Here is a 19,450-nt window from a genome sequence, read left to right as displayed (position 1 = left end):
TACCTGTAATTTACAAAAGATTCTATACCAGTATAATAAAGAAATGCAAACAGTAATGATTGAATTAGCTCAATGTTATTTTAATTATATAAATTACAAGAAGAATTTTTCTTATGATATTTGAACAAAATTGCTAGAGCCTATATTTGAAAATATCTTTATAATTTAGAAATTTAATTTGACACACCTAAAAGTTAACCTATAAATATCTCTATCTTCCCAATTTTTCTGCAGTATAACACCAATAAAATAATCATATAGGTATCTACCCCAAACAAAGCTAAGAACTGAAACTGACCGATGATCTTACCGTTGAGGCTTGAGTATCCATCACACGAGCTGAAGAAACATGTCAGTACGTAAACAGAGGCTGAAGCAACAGGCCGTCTCCAGTGTTTCATATAGTCTCTTAACCAATTAGAATCTGGTAGGCGGTGGTGTGCTATAGTCGGGAGAAAACATCGGGAATGAAGCAACCGTACGGTGTACTAACATCCTCATATAAATATGTTATCAAAAATGTGCACTTTTACTTATACAAACGGCTCATCAATGGCAGTGTGGCAAATGCTTATTCATATTTCTCAGCGTGCTTTCTGATCAAAGTGAACAATAATGCTCTTGTTCATGTCCCATTCATGTTTTCTGATATCGTACTTATTTCTATGTGTATTATCTTATGAAAATACCATATGTTTAGGGCAATTTATTTACAAAGTGCACAATTTGCAGCATTAGGTATCAAAGAGACATAGGAAAGGTCGAGACAGGTGAAGAGTTTTTTTATATAATTATAGATTTGCAGGTACTCTGAACAATCGTTACGGCATACAGCCTCTATTGACCATTGACTGCAACTTACATCTGCTACTGACGTACATGTATGCTCCATTGTGTCCGCTGTCGGGTCAGATCAAGGAAGTTATCAATGACCGGATCTAATTATCACCGGCTTGTTTTTCTGTATGTTATACTCACTATATGAGTGCTCAAAGGTCCTACAACTAAAAAAAACTAGAACCGAGATACATACCGTAAAATAAATCAGTGCTTTATGAATGCCCTTTGTAAGGATTGTTGTGATAGGATTTGTTAATGATGACCCCAACTCAGGTAAAGGTGACAAGTTCAAGGTCACAGGGATTGGAGAGATCATTCTGACGAGGCACTTCTATTGTGGGAAAATGTTGAAACTTACTGAATACATGTACTTGACTTACAGATAAATTTTTTTCAGAGAATTAACCTTGTCCATAGGTCCATTTGATAAGGTTTTTAATTTACTTTGATTTTTCATTTATCTAAATTAGAGAAAAATAAAATATTGCTTTAAAAAGTTTTATGATGATTGTTTCAATGAAAACATCAGAAGTGTGACGATTGATTAAGTCGTCGACCAAAAGAAAAATCTGTATTATAGAAGCTATATTGGTATGTTCTGGTGTAAGTTTGAACTAGACGCAATAAGAATACATTTCTAATCAAAGTATGGAATGTAATTTTTCTCAAAAATCTTTGAATTAGTGTGTAATGCTTTATTTAATATTTGACTGTATGAGAAGAAAAGAATATTTTCTCATTATGAATGAAAAAAATATTTTCAACTTGAGTATTGTTTCACTAGACTAGACTTGTTTTCTATTTGAGGTAAGAGGTTGGGTGATAAAAAAAAGTCCAAGACTCTCCATTAATTTCATACTCTAAATAAAAAAAGAAGACTTTCATACGCTCGCTTGGCCACTTTTGAGCAAAAAATTAATGCGTAGACAGCCAATTAAAACTAACGACAAAAAATTAGGAAGCGAACATCATTGTACATTGCGCTTTTTGATATTTATTGTAGAGCTTCAGTTTTTCTTCCGTCGTGAAAAAAAAAATCAGAACCAAAATTATACGTCAAAAAGAAGTATTTTATCTTCATAATGTTCTTTACAATTTAGCCTTAATTTCTACTTAAATTCTAATCAGTTTGATCTGGGGGAAACTTTTTTTTTTGTCTTTTCAAAAAAAACGTGATTTTCTGCATTTTCTTTGTATGGAAAAAATGGCTGAAAAAATTGCTAAAAAATCTATTTATCGATGAAAAAATGACGAAACGTTCCTTAACAACAAAATAGAGTCAAACTGGACCATTATAGCTAATCTAGTTATGATTTTTGCTGTAAATGAAGAATATTAGATATGTGTAGGCACCCTTCAATTACTTGAATTATAGGCGAAAATCTAATCAATCACGCTCATTGAAGGAAGGGATGGTGTGTTCAGCTTTAAATGCTATTTTCTCTGTATTAATTTGAAGAATTGCGACAGAGCACATTGGAATCGATTGACTAAGTGAGACTCTGACAGAAAACAAACTCCATACAATTGTTTACAACTTATTAATGCCACATAGTTCTCTACGCAATCTTATCAAAACTGTCTTTCTACATTTATCTTGTCGTTTAAAAAGTACAGAATTCTTCGGAAAATCCCAGGTCACAAGGATTTAGTTTGCAATGCTTTAATTTTCTAGAGTAAATTGACAATAATATATGAGTGAGCAATAACGAATAAAGCCTTAATGACAAGAACATGCAGGGATTATATGACCGGGGTTCTAGCACCAGATCAGGACAGATTGCTTAGCTGAAATAAAAATTGTCACCGACAGACGTGCTTCTTTTCAATTAATCTCAGGATTCCGATTTTATGGAGTCTGTCGTCACTTACAAATAACCATAAGGTTCTGACTGTTCTTATTAAACAGTTAGGCTGCCTTATTTAATGGGAAGCTGATCATCAGCTCATATCTGTTGCTACCTTCAAAGTAGAAAATGGATATTAGCACTACATTGCAAGGGATACTTGCCATATTATGTAAAGCCTCGAACACATCTTCTCTTTATAAACTTTATCAATTTTTTAACCATGTAAGAAATTTACACTGCTTATATTTCCGACTCGACCTTGTTCAAATGAAAGAGTGCGGTTAAGGTCACCGTAATGGAGGAAATAAAATGGAACCAACATCTCCCAATTCATTTGATACTCTGAACTCAAGACCACGCTTCGAGTATGATCAGTTTGTGAACCGAGGCAGGCTACTGACACATGAATTGATGCTGCTGGGATTTCAACAACCTCGTTACGCCTTTATTTTGAATAAGGAATGTTCCATGTACCTGCATGATCAAGACATAGGGCTAATGGCCGGTGTGACCGGTCGACAGAGGATACTTACTCCTGTAGGGTATCTGATCTAACCTCTATAATATACAGGGCTCCGTGTTAATGCCTTCCTTACAGTTTCGTATTGTTTGTATATAGATTTGAGATCGATCACTGCTTGAACTCTTCACCCTTTTAATAATGTACGACACTGGGTGAGTGACAATCATTAATTTTACTTTTAAACATTGTTAGATGGTTTTTTAAACCAGAAGTCTCTGTCGAGTCAGAAGCTCTACAGGTTTGTACTTATAACAAAGGAAGAGAAAAGTACTTAAGCAGTTGGGAATTGAAATTTTACAACAGCAATAAATAGAGTATGATCCTTGATTAAGTCTCTTTATGTTCTTAGTGTAGTCTACTTGTATGCCAAATTATATTATAATCAAACTAAATCTGTATTTGGAGTAGCATTTTGAGAGTATTAATCAGAAATTTGTATTTTTATTAACCATAGCAACACCGATCATCGAAATCAAAAACTGATACACACAACTGAGTATCTTAGTGTAGTGTACTTGTGTGTCAAGTTATATTGAAATCAGACCAAAACTGTAGGAGGAGTAGCATTTTGAAAAATTGTTTACAGACAGACAGACGGACGGACGCCGGACGCATTACTATCGCATAAGCTCTGCTGGTCTCTGACCAGTAGAGCTAAAATGGTTGATTTTATGATTAAGGTGTTTTATTAGACTGTACTAAGGTGAAAAGATATTGAATGAATTTGTCAGGTTTCTGTAATTTGTTACAAACTAAGTTGATAGGGATTGTGTGATTACAATGCACACGAAATTTAATACCTCGATCACGAAATATTTAGTATTAAATAGATTTTGGGATGGTCCTCTGTAACATGATAATGATACAATGTCTTTTGCTTTGAATGAAACATATGGACATAACAGTATTCAAGATCAAAAGTCCATAAAACAATACAAAATAGGAGCAGAGCAAACACGGGCCTCCAAAACATCAGAGGTGGGATCAGGTGCCATGGAGGAGTGGGCATCCCATGCTGACCGGTCACACCCGCCATGTGCTCCTTGTTATGATCGGGAAATAACGGGATAATCCGTCGTCAATTCAGTGCATAAATATTGGACGAACAATTAGTATGACAAGTTGCTGTCCTTTAAAAAAAGGACTGCAATACGTGGACCATATGCATGTTTTTTCTAACTGATATTCAATTAAAAAAATTTCTAGGTGTAGGGAATATTCATGTAGGTTTTTTCACTTTTACTACAATGATCTGCCTGCTTAAAACTGATTGTAGTCTCAAAGCAAAATTGTGAAATTTTATCTCCGATTAGCGACCTTTATTATATAGTTTTGTTAGTTTTGTTAGTTTTGTCAGTTTAAAAAATCGGGTTATTTTGATACGTATAATTCATACTGGCTGGGACTTGACATCTGTTCTGGATTTATACGGAGGAAATTTATCATGGGAAATATAGAGATCTGATGGTTCATGAGTAGCACAGCTCTGTAGTACGCAGATTTTTTTTGTCAAAGCCCCCTCCACCCCCCCCCCACACACACACACACAAATTTAAAGCCCTTGCTACAGACCTTTATCAAACGATATTTAGATTGCTGAAATATTAAATTATTTTGCGAGCCTTGATGCACAAAACTAATTGCCGGTGAAAACTTGCTCTATATTTTAAAAGCTATCTCTATTCGTTGAGTGACGTTTTTCATTCAAGTTGGTAAGTTACATGTATCTATATATCGTAATTTCTTAAAGTGCTTGTACCATAGAATCAATGTTTAGTTTGTATATAAAAGTTTATGTAAAAGAGAGAAAAATGGATCTGCCAGTGAATATGTAAATGCGATGTGCAGATTTAATAAAAGCGCGATTTGCCAATGAATGGCAAAATTTTCATTCGAATAGGGCGAATTATTCTACGGGCAAGTTACCTAAGGTGCGAACTCTCTAGCATTCTCGCGCATGCGTATCCCGTCGTTTGCCCAGGGCATCCGGTTTAACCTCGTTTATATATTTACTGCGTGGACCTCAGGGTCCACGCAAAAAGCGTCAGTCAGCATTTGACTCATTGATAAATTATATTTGCTGACAAGGTCATTGTATCGATCATAGAACTTACTATATGACTTTAAATGAGACGGCTGAAATTTTTGTTTCATCAACTTGTTACAATCTACCTCGTTTTAGAAATTGTTCATACGCAGAGCATGCTCTTGCGTATCGAATCAACTGAGATATATAAACTCCGTATGAAGGTGATGAAGGTATATTGCTGCATAAGTAAGGAAAGTTGACGATAGAAAAGTTAAAGTCATCACGTTTATCAAAGAGCTTGGTTGATAGATTACCATAAACGTCTTTTTCAAGTAAAATATCCAAATATGAAACGGGTGTGTCAGACTAGGTTGTATCTTATCTCAAGCTCACCAGGATATATCGTATCGACATAAGTATGGAAATTACCATTGTTAATTGACAATACGTCGTCGGTGTATCTTAAATGTCGAGTTGAAGGCACAACAATGTTTTCTTCTTTTCAAACATAAGATTTTGGAGAAATTCTGCTTCAGACGAATACAAAAATAGGTCTGCTAATAGGGCGCAATTGGTCCCCATTGGAATTCCAATAGATTGTTGGAAGACCTGGTCTCCAAAAACAACGTAGATATTGTCAATCAGAAACTCAAGCATCTTTTTGATGTCATCTTCAGAGTACTTGTGTGTACAATCATAATGTTTTTTAACAAAATAATTTTGCAAATGACCAATGACAAGGTAAGTAAATTTACGAGATCCATTTTTATTGAAAAAGCAGCTGTCAATGAATTAAAAAGTCTGGACTTAAGTAATTTATATTGGGGATTGGTTGTATATAAAGCTGAAAAGTCGTCAGTGTTTAAGCTGTTGATTTTGGTAAAATCTTGTGATTTCAATTTGTCCAAAAGTTCCTTGGAATTTTTAAGTATCCACATCTGATTTACACTACTTATCCGATTTAAATGATTTTTCAAGATTCGGTTAATACGTGCATCTGGATTAGAAATTTTTAACTTTCTTCTTTTCAAGTCTTTCGAGCTAGCACCAACTGTATGCGGCACGGTACCTCGGTTTTTACGGTCTCATCCAAAGAACCGGTTGCTACGTCCACTGTGGGATCTGAACTCGCGACGTAAGGATAGCACCAACTGTATGCGGCACGGTACCTCGGTTTTTACGGTCTCATCCAAAGAACCGGTTGCTACGTCCCATTGTGGGATCTGAACCCACGACGTAAGGATCATTTCCCAACTCCGCGACGTAAGGATCATTTCCCTACTCCGTGACGTAACGAATAATTCCTTACACCGCGACAACAGAGTAAACGTTCTTAACACTGCGACAAATAAGGTTAGTTATGCAAGTAATGAAAACATGAAAATATGAAGAGTTTTGCAGATTTGAGTTTTGGGGTCGTGGACCGAGGTTCACAGTAGGGAGGAATTAGAATTAATCAATTTAGGTTAAAAGTAAATAAATTTCAAATTAAAGTATATGTATACTATGCAATGGTCTTTTTTTTTTAATTCGAAAAGGAAAAAAAAATGTTTAAATTTTAAAAATACAAATGAAAACGAATAATTTTTTTTTACTAGAACTCTACCCGGAAAAAAGAGCGCGCAGTGAAGAAAGTGTTGTCTATTGAGTTTATATAGAGTACCTTTTAACGAGTGTGCATGTATCTTCAGATATCAGAAGAGGGTGCTTGTCCCCTGAGTCTGATATATCTGAAGATGCACGAGTAAAAAGATACTCTATACGGCCGAGTTATAATAGGACAAAATTTGCAGCTCTCCATCGGCAAGGAGTGGCGTCTCCAAATGAGTGAAAAATTCTCGAGAGGGACGTTAAACAACATACAATCAATCCATCATATGTTTTGAATCATTGTAATGATCTATCACTTTCACGTTAATAGAACGTGATTTAACAATATTCCCAAGCACTGAGTTAGCCAAGATCTATCGAAAATCCATGATCATATGACCATGAAAAAAAGCACCTGATTCGAAATGTATAGCGCTATATTTCTTGAAATTTCTACACGTACCCCACCCATACAAGTCTGAACGCCATGGATGACGGTAGTGATTTTATGCTATAGCAATTATTGTATGATAGTTGCGGTGTTTACCTTTGAAAACAATTTTAATGACCTTAATCAGAATGAATTTAAAAAATGTCGTACAAAAGTTGACATTTTCCCTTGCGGCAACTTTTGAACGTTTAAATTTGCACATTTGGTAATTTTGCGAATGTTAGGATTAACTGACCTGTTGTTGCATCATCTCCACGGTGTGCTCTGTCTTGAAAGAGCATGGTTATTAGAGCACACTGAGTAAGTCGTGATGTATCAAAAATAAAAACACAATGGTCTTCAAAGGAAAAAAACACCACAACATATTAACGAATTCAACGTACGTACTTTAAGTATAGTCTGTGACAATTCAACGTTCACAATGGCTTTACGAAGTACGTGTAAATGTGCTTTCTTAAGAAGTTAAAATAGTTTATTTGTCTCTCTGTCGAGACTGTTGCTCTACAGGTTTGTGTTTAAAACAAAGGAAGACTGTATGTAATTTAACGTCCGATACGAGAATTTTTCATTCATGTAGAGACGTCACCATATACGGTGAAGGGCTTCAAATTTTGACCTTTACTCAGGGCCACTGAGCAGTGAGGGATCTTAATTTATCGTGCCATCGCATGCCGTGACACGGGACCACGGTTTTTAAGGCCCCATCCCATTGAAGGACGCTAAACTGTCACTTCAAGTGCCGAACACATGGCAAAGGAACAGTTGCTACACATTTTTTATCGACTTAGGTCAGTCGCGGCCGAGATTCAAACTTACAACATCCCGATCACGGAGCAAATGCTTTACCGACAGAACTACCGTGGACGGTAAAACAAAGGAAGAGAGAAGTAGCAGTTAGACTTGAAACTGAATAGAACAACGACTGATTGTCTCTTTTTGTGGAGAGATTGCAACCAGACTAAAACTATAGGAAGAGAAGCCTTTTATAAGAATTTTACAGAAATTTCTATTTTTAGCTACCACAGCAACACCCTTCACCGAAATAAAAAAAAAATCAACATGCATGTACATAATTAGGAATCTTAGTGTAGTCTACTTGTATGCCAATTTATATTGAAATCAGATCAAACTGTAGAAGGTACGGAAGCGTATTAGTGCCACTTGCACACTTTACTTTTTTTTTAATTACGACACTTTAATCTGTAAATTTTACAATTTAAAGTGTAAATTTTACAATTTAATCTATTTTACACTTTAATCTGCGGTATTAACTGTAAATTTTACATTTAAAGTGTAAATTTTACAAAATCAAATTTTACTTTGATGAAATTTTAATATTTAATTTAAGTCCTTTAATCAGTAAATTACACATATGCTGTAAAATTTACTTTAATCAAAATTTTACACTTTAATAATTTACACTTTAATCTGTAAATTTTACACATTAATCTGTAAAATTTACATTTATGTACGTAATGAAAATTTACACAAAATTTTACACATGACGTAAATTTCAGTTTTTTTATGAATTTTTTTACACATTAATCTGAAAAATGTACATTTTATTTCGTAAAATTTACACTTTAAAGTGTATTTTACACATTAATAAAATTTACACTTTAATCTGTAAATTATACACTTTAATGTGTGTTTTACACTTTAATCTAAAATTTGATATAATGTGTAGACATAGATAATATCACAAATCCTCAGAACACATTTGTAAGCCAATAAAATGTTAGTTTAAGCAAATTTTCTGAACACACAATTGTGTCATCCATATATTATTTATGTGAAAAAAGTCTAACAGGCCCTTAAATTGTTGAAATTTTGTCCACTTTATATTCAAAGAAAAGTTTTACTTTAATATAAAACATCAGAATTAAATTTTATCATGCAAAAAGGATGTGTTATAAAATCTATGTGAATAAACAAATAAAGTGTAAATTTTATAGTTACGTCACTAAAGTGTAAAATTTACAGAAATTAAAATTTACACTTTAAAGTGAAAATTTACACTTTAAAGTGTAAAATTTACTGGTAAAATTTATAATATTTTCTGTTAAATTTTACAGATTATGTAAATTTTACAGATTAAAGTGTAAAATTTATTGAATTCAGCACATTTCAAGTGAAATTTTCAAAATTTTTACTTTTGTGAAATTAAAAAAAAGTAAAGTGTGCAAGTGGCACTAATACGCTTCCGTAATATACCGTATAAAGTTTTTCTTTTTATTTTTCATATCAACAGCCACACCGTTCATCAAAATCAAAAACCGGTACAAAGAATTATAAATTTTAACGTAATATACTTGTGCCAAATTATATGAAAGCAGACCAAAACTGAAAGTATTTCAAGAGATTCCTAACTATTTATAACCATGGCAACACCGTTCATCGAAATCAAAACAGAATTTAAAATGCATCTTGTGTATCAAGTTATATTAAAATCAAACCAATACCGTAGAAGTAGAAGAGGCATTTTGAAAAATTATTTATAGACAGACAGGCGGACGGACGATAGATACCTTACTATCGCACAAAATCTTCTGGCCTTTGAACAGTAGAAGTTAAATTGAAAATGAATAGAAACACATACCATGTAGTCCTCAATAAAGTTACAATAACAGAAATACATGCAAGATAAATCTCTAAAGGTTGGTTAAATTAAGACCTGATAATGGCGGCTTGTGTACGCATTATTCAAGGACAGAAACCTTCCTTTGACGGAATTGTGAGTCTTGAATTTGCAGGACAATACCTATAAGTGAAGTTCTTGCTTTGTTCATTTCCTGCCATCCGTTTCTGTCTGACACGATTGTTTGCGACGTTTGACATCACCATCAGTATAGGCATGATGACGCACATTAGTACTCTAAATCATCAAAAAACAGAACTTCCTATTTATTTCACCGTTAGAGTTGTTGTCAAAGGTTCAATGAGATAAGAGTTGTCACTTTTTCTGATATACATATATAATCTAGTTTTTGCATGTTTTGGATAGTGGATGATGAAAAACAAAGTGTTTTAAATCTCACTTGAGTCATAAGGATCAAGCATGTTTAACCACCCGGTCTTCTTATGAGTCTGATTTACAAAAAGTGTAAAAATAGAGTGAGCCTTTTTAAATTCTTTTTTTTAATTTATTAGGCCAGGAAAGTCAAAGGATGATGAAAATTCAATAAAATCCTTTAATATTGTTTAAACTTTGGTCTCACTTGACAGACCGTAAAATTTGCGAAATGTTGACTTAAAGCGAGATTATTCATATCCCTTTCTCACCAACTTATTTACCAATACTTTGCCTAGTTCTTTCTAGAAATTTTTCTATTGTAGGACATGTTCTTGTATTTCGAACCAATCAAGAGAAATAAGCTCCATGTGCATGTGATAAGGATAAATTGCTATATAACAAAGAGGAGTTGACGGTAGAACTTTTTTTCTTTGATGTACATGTATCAGACTTTGTGGTATATATGTATTCTATTTAGAGTTAAAATGGATATATGGAATCAACAAAGGGGTGAAAGCTTCGTCGATATATATAACTGCTGCATTGAAGGCAACAGTTAGAATTTTTTTTCTGAACAAATGCTTAAAGAAAAAGATACTTAAATAATAATGTACAAAAAAAGGATATAATACGAGAATTGTAAATGATAGCTCCCGGAACATAGACACTCCCAGCTAGATTGTTTCTTTTAACTATATATCTACTATTATACTCTACACATAACAAGGCATGAAACTAGCATCCATGTTGGATTCCGTTTTGGGACTCTTAAGTCTCAACTCTGACTAATACCGCTTAGAATTTGTCGTCCAAATCGGGATTTTCACAGACATCGGAAGTTAACATTTATTGAAATACTTTTCTATCAAATCAGTTTGAATCTTGCAGTATGTTCGTCACATTGCGTGTTTCCTAACTTTTCTCTGAAATTAAAGATTTTTGGGGATTTAGACAATCCGATCCTCGTTTACCATCAGATGGTGATCCAAGATTTTGCTGCAGCCAAACACACACCAGGAAAGGGGAAAGTGGGTTTAGTTGAATAAATATAGTCTATTTGAATTAAAAATAGTTCGACAAATTACTAAAACACTTGGAAACACAGTGCAGTATTTCTTGGACAAATTGATAATGAGCAAAATGATTGAACAAGAACAATAACCTGGACAGGTACCTATTAACTGTAGTTTTTCTTATTTTTTAGCTTTTGATCGCTTACACACTAGGTTCACGTGTATATTAAATACTGTATAAAGATTAGATTAGGTATGTTAAGTCTGTTCTTTTTTTGTGTAGATCTATCGATATGTCATAATGAATAGCTAACATGAATTTGATGGAAACCTGTACGAAGTCATATAGTTTAAAGTGAGATGCGATCAGTTGGCTATCACCAAGAGCACTATCTTTTCTTATTATACAATTATTAAATGGTGCATGTTCATGACTTTGTGTCATATAGACGTAGCTCCTATGTATTAAATAAATGTATTTTGTTTTATATTATATTCGAGTGAGTAAATTTTAAAATTTCTAGACCAAGTTCCCAGACGTTTTTTTCTGTGCACTTAGCCTTTGTCATCCTTTTCATTTCAGTATTTGCTGTCAAGAAGACGTTCGTCAATTTGATGAGTATATTGATTTCATATTAAATCGCTTTCTGTGACTCTAGAGAATGGAGAGAAAAGATTTTTCTCGCACATTATACTTTTGTTTGGGGTCAGTCTCAGAATCCAAGGGGACTTTGGTTATGACAAGAAGGCCAATTATACGAAGCTGGGTATATTGTTGGCATTTCTCTTTTGGTATAATTTGACAAGGCGCCAAGGAGTTACCCAGATTAACACCAAAACAGACAATATAGCTTTTGTTAAGACAAGTATGTTCAAAAGCATTGTAGTCTTAAGAAGCATAATTGGATTTTCTTCGCTTATGGGATATAAATTTAATCTTTGTAAAAGTAAATTAATTCAATTGGCATAATAGGCCTTACAGAATGCAATATTTTATCTATGAACAGTTGCCATGGATACAAAAACAGAACTTTTTGTTGGATTCGTATTTTGTATACAAGTTTCGGTTAAATCACTTACAAAACTGTTTCTATCCTTTTCAGAGTGCCCAAACGAAAGAATTGCTCTATAATTTTTTTTAACGTATAACAATTTGAAATCACAAATTTTACCAATTTCAACAACATGAAAAAACTTATACGACTTTTCATCTGTATATACAACCATTCCCCACGATAAATTAAAGTCCTGGGCCGCGTTTCACAAAACTATCGTAAGATTTTAGATCTTACGATCATCAGTTATGACAATCATAAGATTTGTCACTGCTGTTTCACAAAACTATCTTAAGTATAAGAAATCTTTAGACAAGTCTTAAGACATGCATATTCCATACTTCAATATCAAAGGGGTTTTAAAAAAGTTTTCACGAGGTCTTTCTAAAATTTTCTGTGAAATATTGAAATAATGTGTGTCTCATATACTTTTTTTTTGCTGATAAACCCTCGAAAAAAAAAAACAACAAAATTTATTGCATCAACTAAAGATAATGTACTTTGTGTGTGTGTGTGTTGGGAAGGGGAGGGGGTCATTAAAATTAAATTTGAGTTAATTTCATCACAAAAAATTAATAAAATTTGCTGAAATGTCTTTTTGCTCGGGAAACAGAAGTTTTTGACAAAATGCATGTGATCACTTTTAATTAAAACTACTACTGTATCTGAAGCTTTGCAAATAATGAAAGATTTTTTCAATTAATCCATTTGAAACACCAAGTTGTGTTCAAAGTTCGTTCATAAAATTTATTCGATGCAGTAGCCCTTTTCGCAAAAAATCTTACAACTAAGAGCAAAACTTCTCCCCCATTCTACAACATTATTTAAGCTGCAAAAAATCTTATTTTCTAGTACATTACAGAAATATTTTATGAATAAATTTGATTCAATTATTTAGAAAAATATTTTTATCAAATTAAAAAAAGAAAGTGTGGTAAAATTTAAGTCTTAGTCGTAAATTTTTTTGTGTCTTTGAAACGCTTCAACTACTGCAACAAAATAACAATGCTAACAGATGAAGAAGAGAAACAAAAGAAAAAATTCCATTCAAAATTTCAGGGTTTCAATATTATTAAGAAAAAGCATAAAGAAAGCAAGTACATACAGCATGAAATATTACAACATATTGAATTGTCATACACATTCCTGTGGATTAATAAGGATACCTCATCTAATTTTGTACGACTGAATAAAATATTTATTTAAAATTAAATCACTACAGTTAGAAACATATAAAAACCATTTATATATTGTCTGCCACATTATAACAAAATAAATTAAAGTAAAATTCATGGACTTATCAAATCCATAAAAATACACATGGTCCAAAGAAGCATTTAGGGTTTTTGGGGTGTGCAAATCAGTTGGGAGGGGGCACAACCAAAGAAAATGTCTTGAAATGAATAAAGTGGAAATACATAAAGTAGGTACATTTTAGTTTCTCAATCGTATATTTTTTCGCAATTTTTTGGAGGGTAGGGGTGGGGTGGGGGTGGAGTGTCATTGTTCTGACTGGCCGGATATAGTCTAAAGGATTGTTCTATCTCTAAAAACCGTTTTCTTTAAATATCCTTCGGTTTTTAGCCAAAATACATACTGTCGCAAGTTTCACTTTAGACTTAAGACATGTATTTAGTTGTCTTAAGATTATGATCAATCTTACGATTATCATAAGATATGACAGTTTTGTGAAACGGCTATGGTGCAATCTTACGATAATTTTCGGTCTTAAGACAGATCTTAGTCATAAGATAGTTTTGTGAAACGGGCCCCAGGCTTTTTGACATCATTGACTGTTGCTTTTTCAATAAAAATGGAAGTCGTAAATTGACTTACCTTGTCATTGGTCATTCGAAAATCATTTTGTTAAAAAAAAAAATTCTGATAGTACGCACAAGTACTCTGAAGCTCATATTGAAGAGGATGCTTGAGTTTCTGATTGACAATGTCTGTGTTTTTGGAGACCAGAGCCCAAGACCATAAACTGAGATCAGACTTAAATCAATATTTCAAATCAGTATTACTTTTGACATAATTCTGATAGCGAAACAGAACTTTCAACATATCTTTGAATTTAAATATTATACAATTCTTTTATTCCTTGAGCACAAATGTTTAATAGGACTCAAGATATTCACAATCAAAATTTTGAACTAAGTCTGTTCTCAATTTATGGTCTTAGGGCCAGGTCTTCCCACAATTCGTTTGAATTCTCATGGGTACCAATTGCTCCCTGTTATAAACAGACCTCTTTTTATATTCACATGAAGCAGAATTTGTCAAATCTTATACGTGTGGAGAAGAAAACACTTGCTGTGGCTTTCAACTCAAAATTTATATAGATATATCGGCGACGTATTATGTCGATACAATATAACCCGGTGAGCTTGAATTAAAAGATACCACAGGGACTAAAATATCTGTTTCTTATTTGGATATTTTACAAGAAAAAGACGCTAATGGTATTCTAACAACCAATCTTAATGATAAACGTGATGACTCTAACTTTTCAATCGTCAAATCCCCTTAATAGTACACCAATTTACCAATATACCTTTATCACCACCTGCCTATAGGATTCATATCTCTCAGATGATTCGATACGCAAAAGCATGCTCTACGTACATGTGTATGAACAATTGTTTTAAACGAGGTAAGTTATAGACAGAAGTTGATAAGCAATAATATCAGCAGTTTAGCTTAAAGCCATCATTTCGTACGTTCTATGATCGATACAATGACCATGTCAGCAAATACAATCTGTCATTAAGACAAACGCTGACTGACGTTTTTCATACTAAATCTTAGACCATTATTTTCACACTGAATGTTCGACGGATTTTTCCGTTATTAACTGATCATGACAAGGAGCACACACTACTCCATGGCACCTGATCCCACCTCTGATATTTTAGAAGTCCGTTATTAGCTGATTTGTATTGTTTAATGGACTTTGAGTTTGTATTCGCTTCGTTGTCTCCTTATTTTTCATAAATTCTTTTTTCATGCGCCTTTCAGTAGCAAAGTATAAGCATAAAATCTTTTAATGCTTTTTCTGAATGTAACTTTGGATGCAATAAAAGCAAACAATGTAGATAACTGATCAACATTTTTTTCACGTTCCTCGAGGTGAAAAGCAATTACCTCGTTATCTTTAAATATTTTTATTTCAATTACTTTCAATGCTTGGGGCATTTAGATTTTGTGAAGCAAGTAATTTATTAAGGAACCATATTCTTCCATTTGGTGTATTTTCATACGGAGAGTGGAGTTTCATTGAATCCAACACGGCTGGAGGGGTCGGTATTTGAGGTGTACTGGTTTTATTTATTGTTTATCCATCTGTGTATACCGACTGTCACAGGGAAAACAATCAAGTGTATTCATTCCACTTTAGATATGGTTTATGAAAATAAATAACATCAATGCCTTTTCATTTGTATGGATTGGAATTGACAATATGAATGAAATCAGACGAAAGGAAAAATAATTGAACTCCGTAAATGTTTGCTTAAATTATTTCACGGTGAATGGTCATTGGGCGTCTGTGGCTGACCTAGATTTAAGACGGTGTCCAATGTCATATTCAAATGCTGGACTCAGAATTAAACAAGAATTTATGTTCCAATCAAGTTTTACTAAAAATGCTATTCATACATAAGGAAATACATAATCTATATAAGAACTGTTTTGCTCGGATAGCCTATATTCCTCGCCTACTCAGTACCGCGTGAGTATACGGTGCTAGTTTAATTTCTCTGAAAGCTGTCATATCCTTCCTTTCTACCAATTTAGAACAGAACATCCAGGAAACATATTTTTCGTCATGTAATAAAATCTGGTCTTCCTACTATATAAATCAAAAGTAAATTCTTATTATTACTAGTACGCCCCTATAATTGAAACTTCGGGGCATATAGTTTTTGTTCGGTCGGTTCGTCTGTCTGTTCATCTGTCTGTCCCTTCGGCTAAAGCTATGACTTTAAATAGTTCTTTTCTGGCCAACTTTTCAAAACTTTTACCAAACATTAACCTTGTTCATGACTCATGGATGATACTATGGCTTTCATACATCAGAATGTATTCTATAAGACAGAATCTGTCTTTGGGTACAAGTATTTTTGACCTTGAACTTTTATCTTTTGTACTTCACTTTTAACATTGATTTGGGTTGCTTAAAACTAAATGCAAAGCTGTATTCCATTGCCTCTAAGAAAGATGAGTTATAAAACGAAAGTGAAAGTTAATGAGATTTAAAGACATAGCTTTGGGAGCCGTTGTTATTTCATAAATACTTTGAATAGGTGATATCACCTATTCAAAATGATAAGGTGATATCACCTATTCGAATAGGAATCGCCTATTCAAAAGGAATAGGAGATACATGTACCACCTATTCGAATAAGTGATATCACCTTTCCGAATAGATGATATCACCAGTTGAATAGGTGATATCACCTACTGGAATACTTTAGGTGATATCTCTTTTTGGCAGTAAATACCAAAACGGCGCCTCATGGTATTCCATGTGACAGGATCTTTCTTTGGGTACAAGAATTTTTTACCTTGACATTTTATATTTTGGATTTCAATTTTAACATTGATTTGAAATGTTAATTTAGACAGCCATACGTTCCCTTCACTGAGAACTGTTTAGGGGAAAAAACTGACCTGCATATAAAAGTATGAGACCATTGAAGGTGAGTAAACTGATTGGCAACCTTAACTTCTTCCTCATTTTAACATCAAATAATGTTCAATAAATGTAAGTCTTAGTGTTAAAACCTATTTGATACTGACTGCATCACAGAATTTATTTCTTTCTGCTTCTATTTTAATATAGGAAATCTATTCTCGTCTGTATTAAGGAAATAGTTGCTGAGTTTGGAAACAATATACATGCTATTAATACTGTAAATCGTTTTAATTCCACGGTGTTAAAATTTCACGATCTTTCAAAGAGTTCCAATTGCGATGGTTTTAAATTCACGCTGCAAAAAATTAATTCAAATTTTCGTATAAGCATTTAAACGTTTGTAAAACTAATAATAGCATTCACGATGGGTTTAATTTTGCGGAAAAAAGATAAATCGCGAACATAGCGAAATTAAAACCAGCGTGATTATTTGCCAATCGTGACATTTGCACCAAAATATAATATTATTTTTAAACGTTGCTTACATCAATTCTTTTTTTTTCTTTCTTTAATTTTCTTTTAGACACCCGTTCAGTAGAATAATCTGAAATCGGACCTCACTTCGACATATTCAAAGTACTCTTCTAAAGTTCTTTACATTGTGAAAAGTTAAAATTAAAAGAAAAAAAAGATTATGGTGAAAAAATATCTATATCAACATGTCCTCCAGTATCCTCCATCACCACAACTCACTTATTTAGGTATTGAACAATATTTATTCATAGGTTATGGCTCAAATTAGCAATAGCAGACTTTCTAGTTTTTCTTTTTTGATTTGTTTTGTTTTTTTTGTTTATGGTGTGATATAATTTGTAGATGAGCTTTTATCAAGACTTATGAACATTCATTTGCTCGTGCACTGATTTTTATCCACAACAATACTAAATAAATTACTCATGATCACAGTTTAATTCTTTTCATTGAGTATCCATTTTCTTAATGGAGGGATTTAAAATTATCTTCACCTACTGACGTCATGCGTATGTCACTTATAAGGTATAACATATAATTTGCACAGACAAATGTTGATATGTACTGCCATGTTTTGTTAAGACAAAAATGTAGAGTTTTTCAAATTTATATCACACATCACATATCCTTTTGTCCATTTTATTGAGTCACTGAATAAAAAGGAAAACAGACATTCCTTTCTTGAATGTCTTTACTTTAGGGAATTGTATTTAGTTGCTTTTCGTTGATGATGCTTGTTAGAGTTTTGTGAACTGAGTTCCTATAATATTCATCCTGATCACAGTACCGTAGACCCTTTAAATAGTTTAACCCTAACGGGACTCGAAAGGTCGCCTGGCTTCTTTTTATAGTAAATATCGGCAACATAGTAGCGGGTCCATTTCCAATTAGCATGTTTCTTACACTCTTTGTCTTGTTATAATTTGCCCAATGCATGGAACAAAAAACTCCAGTCATGAAGACAAAAACGACGTGAATATTTTTTAAAGCTTCTTCGAAGCTTTCGAGGTTTTTGTCGTCGCTGAAGAAAGAAAATTCAAGCACATTGTCCGACATTATTTCTCTGACTTGAGACAAAAAAGCCTCTACGTCTGTTTTTTCAGTCGGGGCATGTAAAACAAGAATTTTTAAACACATGGTAACATCACTTTATTCAAACTGCACTTAGAAATCTAAAATCCTCTAATAAACACATGTATTTTTCTAAGTTTTATAGTATGTAGAAACCAGGAAAAGTTCACAAACAGGAAATTTTCGAACATGATTTTCTTGGTGGAAACTGTATTTTCATCCGACTTCTATTCATTGGTTGAATCAAAATTTCAAAAATATCGTGGGAAGACTTTTATAGAACGCGGAAGTTATTATCGTTGGTGCAAAGATAACGTTTGAATTTTTTTTAAACATAAAACACTATTTTGAAATAAAAAAAGAAAAAGATTATCAAAAATGATGGTTATTTTAAATATTTTTGTACTTTCTGTAAGTCGTGTTAAAATTTCACGATTTCTCAAAAAGTACTAATCGACACAGTTTAATTTCACGATGCAAGAAATTAATTTAAATTCTGTATAAGCATTTAAACGTTTCTTTAATAGCATTCACAACGGGTTTAATTTTGAGGAAAAATGATAAATCGCAAACATAGTGAAATTAAAACCATCGCAATTATTTGCCAATCTACAGTATTCCTAGCATTAACAATATTATTGAAGATCTATGGTGAATAAGAAAAGCGCCTAGATCCTTATGGGAACAACTCGCTTCTAAGCTACAGCTTTATATAGAAGTTGGATTTTTGACCATAGAGATCCACCCTCGTTTCCTCCCAAATAAAAGAGGGCGTTTTTATGTGCCATTTCCTGTTCAATTTTTAGGATATATTTTTCTTACATTGTGCACAGACCCAAGGTTTATGA

The sequence above is a fragment of the Saccostrea cucullata genome, unplaced genomic scaffold, assembly GCF_032062105.1.
Source record: "Saccostrea cucullata isolate Sc308-1 unplaced genomic scaffold, CSIRO_AGI_Scuc_v1 ctg869, whole genome shotgun sequence".
In the NCBI taxonomy this organism is placed as follows: domain Eukaryota; kingdom Metazoa; phylum Mollusca; class Bivalvia; order Ostreida; family Ostreidae; genus Saccostrea; species Saccostrea cuccullata.
Note: the sequence above shows the minus strand (reverse complement) of the source record.